This window comes from Alnus glutinosa, chromosome 3 (assembly GCF_958979055.1).
Source record: "Alnus glutinosa chromosome 3, dhAlnGlut1.1, whole genome shotgun sequence".
NCBI classification, from domain to species: Eukaryota; Viridiplantae; Streptophyta; class Magnoliopsida; order Fagales; family Betulaceae; genus Alnus; species Alnus glutinosa.
In genome coordinates, this window is record NC_084888.1 from 5,742,294 (window position 1) to 5,749,649 (window position 7,356).

General features: G+C 32.9%; 1 pseudogene; it reads left to right on the forward strand.

Moving 5' to 3' along the window:
- The first annotated feature begins 307 nt into the window (after positions 1–307).
- On the forward strand, positions 308–5,785 carry LOC133862722 (U-box domain-containing protein 33-like; annotated as a pseudogene).
- Positions 5,786–7,356: the final 1,571 nt, after the last annotated feature.

The window sequence follows — 7,356 nt, forward strand, 5'->3', positions numbered from 1 at the left end:
AAAAAAAAGTCTATTAAAAAGTGTAAAAAACTTAGAATATTTTTTATTTAATATTTTTGAAAGAAATGAAAAAAAAATAGGGGAAGAATGAAAATAGTTTGCTAAACTAGGCCTATGCTTTTAATTTGTCATTTATTTTGTGCTGAAGAATATAATATTTGATTCTTATAAATATTCTCTTCAGAAAGTGAAGGGTAGCCAAAACTTTCCGGCCAGTACTTGTTGCAATATTGCTGTGGGGTGACTTGTGAATCCCTGGTGTCTGCAGCGTTAACTTCATTAGCTTTTCAAAAGAAACATTTGGGACATGGGAAGCAGGCATGAGAATTTAGAGGATCCGATGGCAATCGGGATTGAGGATATGATATACGTTGCTGTGGGAAAAGAAGTGAAAGAGTTCAAATCAATCCTGTTGTGGGCTTTACAGAACTCTGGAGGAAAGCCAATTTGCATCCTTCACGTTCATCAACCGGCACAGCTCATCCCCTTTAGTAAGTCCCAAATCCATGCAAATCCATGTATTATTTTCGGCTGGGGTTCTATATCTGATGAAAATGCACTTTTTTTCCTCTGAAGAATTTGGCTTTTCTTGCCTAATTTCCAGTATTTTCAAGTGGGATTTATTTGAGTTTTTCCCATCTTGATTTGCATTTGCAGTGGGTACAAGAGCTCCAGCAAACTCACTGAAGGAAAAGATAGTGAGGGAGCACCGGGAAACTGAAAGGCAAAAAATGCATGAGATCCTGGATGAATACCTTCTTTTCTGTCGCCAAACGGGGGTATAGATTCTTCTGCCGTCTCTTTAATTTACCACATTTTTTTTGTTCGTTTTATTCACTTTTCTTTTTTCCTTCGCCGTTAAATTTAGATTAAGAAAAAATTCACTTATAATTCATGATCCTTCATCATTTTTGTTTGAAAAAATGTACACAAACTTTAAATAGTGTCAATTTAGGATATTCATCTTTTAATTTTTTTTCAATTTCAACTCCCCATTAGAATTTTTCGTTAGATCATGTCAAAATTCTTAAAATACCCATTTACTTTTTAGGAAAAAGAAAATAATGATTTAGGTGTTGGTCAGAATTGAACGGAATCTAAAAACATACCTATGCCTGAATTTTTGAAAAAAATTTATAATTTTTTTTTTAAAAAAAATAAACACATGAATATTTCAGGAATTTTGATATATATGATTTAACAAAAAATTCTAACATAGGGTTGAAATTGAAAAAAAAAAAAAATTGAAAGATTGATATTCTAAATTGACACTTTTTAAAATTTGATATTTTTTTTTCAAAAGTGATGAAAAATCAAAAGTTATAAGTAAAGTTTTCCCTTTAGATTATCTCATTATTGGCTAGAAATAATTTTTTTTTTCTTTAAATTGGGTTGGAAATTTTTTTGTTTTTTATTAAACTTAATTACATGCATGTATCCAAAATAAACATGAACCGATCTCAAATGCACGTAAGAATCTAGAGATCGAGTGGCTTTTGGGATGCTGCATGGATTGGTACATTAATTAATATATAAGTGCCGACTAGTTTTCTCATTTATTTTAAAATCTAAGGTACGGGCACAGAAACTGGAAATTGAAATGGACCGTATCGAGAAGGGAATTTTAGAACTGATCTCTAAGCACCAGATCAAGAGGCTTGTTATGGGAGCAGCGGCAGAGAAGCACTATAAACGGTACGTACAAACAACATGATCGAAAACTTTTTCCACACCATCATGCATGTCCATTAATGATCATCATATCTAATGGATTGAATTGCTCTACTACTGCTCTTGACATTGCAGAAAAATGACAGAACTCAAGTCTAATAAAGCTAAATATGTGTGCGAACAAGCACCTATTTCCTGTCATATACAATTTATCTGCAAAGGCCACCTCATCTTCACCAGGTTTGGCACACGTACAGTTTCTGTTCATTACTCTTTTCATGCAACCGTGACATTATATTACTAATGCAAAGTAGCATATGGAATATAGGGAAGCAAGCACAGAGATGAGTGGAAGGGGAGAATCAAACCTCATGAAATCACGGTCTGTTACTTTGGGGTACGAAAGGAACAGCATGAGTGAAATCCGAGAATCAGACTATTTGAGATCACAATCATCTGTTGCAGCGGGGCACAATAGGGATAGCAGTGGAAGGAGGATGAGCATCTTAGATATGATCTCTTTACCGGCAGGCAGCGCTAACGAAGAGGCTTCATCTCCAAAGACTAGTCCTTCGGCTTCTGATCATGAATGGGATGGCTTAAGAAGGAGTCCCTCCGGTTCGGTTTGCTCAACAAGCTCTCCCAGAAGAGTGGTTGATGTAACTGTGACTGCATGGAATGAGGCGAATGAGAATGGGCTACGGCCGTTTAGCGTACTCTCTCCGGCGTCGGCTTATTCAAGAAGCTCTTATGTGGAAGTCGGATCTCCATTGCCGCTGCCACACAGTTCAAGATTGGTTTCTAGTGCAAGTACCATCTCAACAAGCTCTTCTAATGGAGCTCTAAGTGTTTTGGTATGTGCAAATTAAAAATTTTCATTTTTGCCTTTCTTCCCTTTTTTATTTATTTATTTATTTATTTATTTATTATTATTATTATATACAATTTTTCTGAAGCATTAGCCTTTTTGTAATTGTAATCTCAAATTTTTAATTTTTGCAATGTCGGTATTTTAAGAATTTTTCTCTCCCACATTGTGGCCGTGGGTTAGTCCAAATCCACGACTCGCCGTGAGTCTAGAGAATTTTCAATTTTTTTTTGAAAGGGTCATTTTGAGCATTTTTATAATAAAAAATTGATGAAATTAAAAGGAAAAAGTTATTGGAATACCGACATTGTAAAAATTAAAAAATTTGATGTTATAATAGCAAAATGCATAAACTTTGGGGCTAATCAGCTAAGTGAAGTTTTCCTTGTATATTTATGAAGCATGTGGAAGCTTTGAGTTATGGTTTAAATTTTGGATTAGAATCCTCTATAATTATTTGTCTGAATTTGAGAGAATTCAGATAGGTGATTGTGAGAGACCACTTATGGGACCCACCTGATCAAATAAAAATTGGGCTGTCCAACCACTTATCCGGTCAAATAGGTCTCATAAGTAGTCTCTCACAATCATCTGTCCGAATTCTCTCAAATTCGGACAAATAATTGTAGAGAATCCTTATCCTTAAATTTTGGGGTTTCTATAATTAAAAAGCATTTTACCTTTCTCTTTAGCATTTATTCATCGAAGTTGATCAAATATTAAGCAATTAAGGGCCCATTTGGGTTTTATATTTCAAATAATGAGATTTTAAAATGTGTTTTTAAATTTTAAAAACGTAGTTAAAAGTTTGACAAAATTGTAGTTTGACCTTTAAAATTATAGTTTTAGCCTTTAAAATTATGTGTTTTCGATCAAACAAGCATCAAATTGTCTGCAATTTGAAATCGCAATTTTATTAAAAAGCAATTCTAAATATTCGTTTTCTACGGTTTAGTTTAAAATCGACTTTTTTGTCTACGAAATCATGATACTAGACGCATACTAAACAATATGAAAAGGCTTTAAATTTAATCGTTTAAGGGATCCTAGCAGGACGGAAGTTTAGATAATACTCTTTATGAGCAACTTTAACAAGTGATGGCAGAGAATGAAAAAGAGACACTCAGGCGTCAGAGAGCAGAGAGAGATATGATTGATGCTAAACGCCGGGTAATTAGGATTTTAGTTATTTTGAACTTCTTCGCCATTTCCTGAAAGATAATATGATGCAAATTGTCGATCGATGATCCAATGAACAGGGCCAAGAAGAGTCAAGGCAAAGAAAAGAAGTGGAGGAAGCGCTGGTGAAGGCGAAAGAAGAGATTGAAAAAGTGAAGAACCAGAAAGACCAAGTAATGGAAGAACTCGAGAGTTCTCAAGAAAAGGAAATATCATTAAAGGTTCAAATTGCAGAGTTACACAAAACGATGAACGAGTTGGTGATGGAGCGTGATAATGCACTGAAAGAAGCTGAAGGGCTAAGAAGGATGACTGATCATGATCAGTGCTCTGAGTTCCCGCTCTCTAAGCTCGAAGAAGCGACTCAGAAGTTCGATGAATCCAGGAAAATTGGACAAGGAGGATATGGAAACATTTACAAAGCTCTCTTGTGTCAAAAAGAGGTGCAATCAAGATGCTACAATCTCCTGGCGCCCACGGCACCTCGCAATTCCAAATGGAGGTTTGTCTATTCATTCCAAAATCACTACAAATTCTACAATGATTTATTTTTAGTTATATATTTATGAGTAATATTAAATAATATACTTCTATTTTACCCCGAATATCTCATTGGACTAATGTGCTAGTATATGTTAAAAAAAGAAATAAAAGGAAAAGATAACGTTATATACAAATTAAACTCTATCCATGGCTGTGCCTATCAACATTTGATTTTGATTTTTATTTGATTTTTATTTTTTTATTTTATTAACAGGAGTTTATCAAAGGGCCGATGGGTATGTAGCCCATCAGCCTAGTAGGATCAATGAAAGTAAGATGAGGATATAGTATTTAGCATTACTCAAAAAAATCTAAGAATTGATTGGTATATATAGTATAATATGAGTAATTCTAAATACTCAACTCTCATACTATTAGACTAATTCATGTGACAATGTCCATCAAACTTTAATTTAATTTTTTTTTTTAATGCAAGCTGATTGAAGGACTTATGGATATTGCCACATGAAATGAGAATTGAGAATGTGATATTAGTCGTATGATGTTAGCACCTGGACTAGGTTGCTTTGGTTTTCTAGGTTGTTGAATTTATTGATAGGTTACATACGCTTCCATGAGCGGTTCACAAATTATTTACTTTTTAAATTGTTAAAGTATATATATATATGCAACAAGAGCAATTTGCTTTTAAAGAATATATATATATATATATATATATATATATATATATATATATATATATATATATATATATAATTTTAAAGAATGAAATGAAGTTAGACCAAAAGTTTGGCATTTCATGATCTCATTTGTTGGTTGTATATATATGATCTGCAGGTTAGTGTATTGAGTCAGCTGAGGCATCCCAATCTTGTGAAACTCATTGGATCCTGCCCGGAGGTTTTTGCACTCATCTACGAGTATCTTCCCAACGGAAGCCTTGAAGATAGACTAAGCATGAGGGACAACACTCCTCCATTATCATGGCAAACTCGAATACGCATCGCCACAGAGTTGTGCTCTGTCCTTGTGTATCTCCACTCCGCTAAACCTCACAGCATAGTGCATGGTGATTTGAAACCCTCCAACATCCTCCTCGATGCCAACTTTGTTAGTAAACTAAGTGACTTTGGAATCTGCCGTATGTTATTGCCAGATGCCAATTCAAGCAACAACACGACGACACTGTCTCATATAACTGTCCCGAAGGGCAGTTTGGCTTTCATAGATCCCGAGTTCCTTGAAACAGGAGTGCTTACTTTGAAGTCTGACGTTTACTCGTTTGGAATCATATTACTATAATTGTTGACTGGGAGACAACCTTTCTTGATATCAAATGAAGTGAAAAATGCCTTGGATGCCAGAAATTTGAAAACTCTCTTGGATCCATTGGCTGGAGACTGGCCGATTGCGGTTACTCAAAACTTGGCTCACTTGGGATTGAGATGTTGTGACTGGAAACGAAGGAGCCTGCCGGACCTCAAGTCAGAAGTCTGGAAGGTACTTGAACCAATGAGGGTCTCTTCATGTGGAGCCTCATTTTCATCCCAGCTGGGATCTTGAAGATCATTAATATTGCCAATTAATTAACCACTTTTTTTTTGTGTGTGTCTTATCCTTTCTTGTCCTTTTTCATCATCATCTTTTAAAAATCGACCATTAAAATTGTAAGGATAAGATAAGCGAAGGTATGAGCTCTATTCAATAGTTAATTTTAAAAAATAGAGGATAAAAGAAGGATGAGAAAATATTAAATAGTATTTTTTTTATTATTCATGTGGAGTCATTGATCATTAATATATATAGTTTAGTTTACGATTTTAAAAAATATAATTTTAAAATATATTATTTAAAAATGTGATTTTTAAAAACAAAATTAATCGTTTGATAAAATTACAATTTAATTTTTAAAATCGTCCATTTTTTAAAACGTATTCTTTATCTACGATTTGAAACACAATTTTTTTATATTTTTAAATCATAATTTTTTAAAAATCAAATAGCCATATATATGAAATGTGGGGACTGTCATATAAAATTATTAATAGCTTAAAATTTAAGAAATATATATATATAATATTCCTATGTATAAAATGACAGAAAATCGACTGTGATCACTGTCTTTTTCTTACGTTGTTCTTTGCGAAATGACAATACAAGTATGACGCGAGACAGCGAGATGTAGATTGGCATTATTAGGCCGACAGAACATAAAGTGATAAGGATTAACCCGTGGCATCCAGTGAGGTCCACGGTCCATTTCGGCGGCTGAATTGTAGCTGGATTGATTGATTTAGATTTTGCAATTCGTCCAATATTTTCTAGGGCTGAAATTTCTTTTATGTGATCCAGCAAACTGGACACATGCACGAATTCAACAATATATTAGGACGTTAGAATTGAGAATTTTTATCCTTTTGATAATATGAATCAAATTAGGATTGATACGTAAAAATAAATTACAACCCCTAATATTTTTTTACTGAATGTGTGTCGATCAATATGAGCAAAGTGTACTTGTTAATGTGTCAATATGAGCTACTAATATTTTTAATTTTCCCTAAAAAATTTTCTCTTAATTATCAACAAAATGGTGGGTATAACCTTTTAAGTCGCATCATTATTAGTTTGATTTCAAATTTCAAGTTCTCTCTCGCACGATGCAAATTTTTTTCAAACTAATTTGTAATTAGCCTCTTAAAGCGACATGTGTCATTTAAGTTAACATGCCATTAAAAAAAATATTTATATATTTTTCATATACGAAAAACACATGTCAATATTAGAGTTGGTTTGTAGATGCCTATGTTAGGTAGTATGTTAGTGCATCCTTATCAATTTGGATAACAATTTATTTTAGTAAATAAAAATCTGATTGAGAAATAAAAAAATAAATGAAAAGGATGCTTTTTTCTAAATTATATTGATTTTTTTTTATTCATTTTGTTAAATTATTATTATATTTAAAATATGTAGTAATTGTATATAAACTTTTAATAAAATTAACAGTAACTTGTCAAGAAATCAATTAATCATAATAAAGACACAATAGGGCATTTACATGGAGCTAGCCAAAATAGCTATAAGGTTATTTTGGTTAGCTAAAAATTCTCAGAATAGCTAACAATTTGATG